Source organism: Penaeus vannamei, chromosome 27 (assembly GCF_042767895.1).
Source record: "Penaeus vannamei isolate JL-2024 chromosome 27, ASM4276789v1, whole genome shotgun sequence".
NCBI classification, from domain to species: domain Eukaryota; kingdom Metazoa; phylum Arthropoda; class Malacostraca; order Decapoda; family Penaeidae; genus Penaeus; species Penaeus vannamei.
In genome coordinates, this window is record NC_091575.1 from 25501457 (window position 1) to 25503956 (window position 2500).

Sequence of the window (2500 nt, forward strand, 5' to 3'; positions counted from 1 at the left end):
CGGCGGGGGGCCAGGGCGGGGGGCGCGGGCGGGAGGGGGAGGCAGGGAGGGGGCTGGACTGTGTTCTGGACGCAAGCGAGTTTTAAAAATCAAATTGGTTAATTTTTTTTTTCTTCTAAATTTTTGACAGGGGTGTTTTTTGAGCTCTGATTTTTAATCTGATGTGCATTTTATTGGAAAAAAAATAATGGTTTGAAATAGAGTTAGAAATTCCTTTAATGTTTATTCAAAAGAAAAATATATAGAACCTTCTCATTCACTTTATATGTGATTTAGCAAAATGAATGAAGTGCTGTGTATATAAAAGACACTACAAAATTAGAAAAAGCAAATGCTTTAGTGACATTTTATGTTTGCACTATCATACGGGAGGTTCAAGAAAGGATATGCATAGATAAGAAACCCTTAACAGGAAATAAAAGATAAAAAAAAAACGAAAGAAAAATGAAAAAATACATTTACTGGATTAATTTTAGCTCTTATATTATTTGAAAGGAATGAGGAAGAGAAAATTATTTATTGCAGTCATTACAGCGCTGAATAATTAGATGTATAAGTATAAATATGATTATGCAAATTAAAAAAAAAGAAGAAACACCAATTAACTATTATTTATCTAACTCTCTCTCTCTCTAAAACAAAATCGTAAAAAAAATCCGATACGCGAAACTTTCAACGCCATCTGTTGAACTATTTGTCAGTATCATTATTATCATTACCGTTAAAGGTATTTTTTTAATAGAAATACTGTTGTTTATTTCATTTTGATTATTGATGTTGTAATTAATTACTAGTATTGTTATTATTTTTATTATTATCATTGTCATTATTATCATGATTATCATGATCATAATCGTTTTTATTATCATCATATTTATTATTGTTATTGTTATCCTTATTATTAGTATCTGTATTAGTACTATTACTATTATTAATGTTTTTATTATTATCATTATTATTATTATCATTATCATCATTATTGTTATTAGATTATTATTATTATTTTCTATTATTATTATTATTATCATTATTATTATTATGTTATTTTATATTATCATTATTACTAGTAATTTTATTATTGTCATTATTATTAATGATAATATCATTATTATATTATAAGTATTATTATTATTATATTATAAGTATTATTATTATCATATTATAAGTATTATTATTATTATATTATTTTTTTATCATTACTATTACTTTATCATTATCACTGTTATTATTATTATTATCATTATTTTCACCATATTTATCATTTCCAATGGAATTTTCATAATTACTGAATTGTTCTTGTCAATGATTTTTATTATTTTCAATATCCTTATTATCATAATTGATATTGTTATTATTATCATTATTATCATTATTAATACTGTTATTATTATCATTATTGTAATTACTATTATCATTATTATTCAACAGAACCATCAGACAGCTTACGGAACATAACTAGAGAATCTAAGCGCAGCAATGACTTTAAGAACAATTTGCACACAAGCACAAATTGGTGTCAAAATGATGAACAAAAAAGGAGACAAAATGAATACAGAAGAAACACTACTACTTTCCGGGCTGGTTCTTTTGAATACCGTTGTCTGTTTAAGCTTATCCTATAGATGTGTATGTATGTTTTTTATATGTATATATATATATATATATATATATATATATATATATATATATATATATATATATATATATACATAATGTATACATACATATATATGCAATATATATATATATATATATATATATATATATATATATATATATATATATATATATATATATATATATATATATATATACATATATACATATATATACATATATATATATATATAAATATATATATATGTATATATATACATATATAAATATATATATATATATATATAATGTATACATACATATATATGCAATATATATATATATATATATATATATATAAGTATATATATATACATATATACATATATATACATAAATATGTATATTTATATATATATATATATGTATATATGTATATATAAATACTTATATATATATATATATATATATATATAAGTATATATATATATATAATGTATACATACATATATATGCTATACATATATATATATATATATATATATATATATATATATATATATATATATATATATATATATATATATATATATATATATATATATATAACATATATATATACATATATATACATATATATACATATATATATACTTATATATACATATATATATATATATATATATATATATATATATATATATATATATATATACATATATTTACATTCATACACACACCTCACTCAAAAAAGGGGGCTACAGAACAGAACCCTTGCCACTAGAGGGAGCGGCTCCAGCCATCCAGCCAAGTTTGGTCACTGAAATGAATCTGAATTGGAGATGTGAAAATAAGAGGAAGGAGAGAGATAACTGGAGGTAGAGGGTACGAGACAGAGAGAGAA

At 21.2% G+C, this 2500-nt stretch overlaps 1 protein-coding gene across 5 annotated transcripts in view; it reads right to left on the bottom strand.

Moving 5' to 3' along the window:
* Window positions 1–2500, bottom strand: part of LOC113811765 (neuronal acetylcholine receptor subunit alpha-7) — a 427407-nt gene that overhangs the window by 24846 nt on the left and 400061 nt on the right. The window lies entirely within an intron of this gene.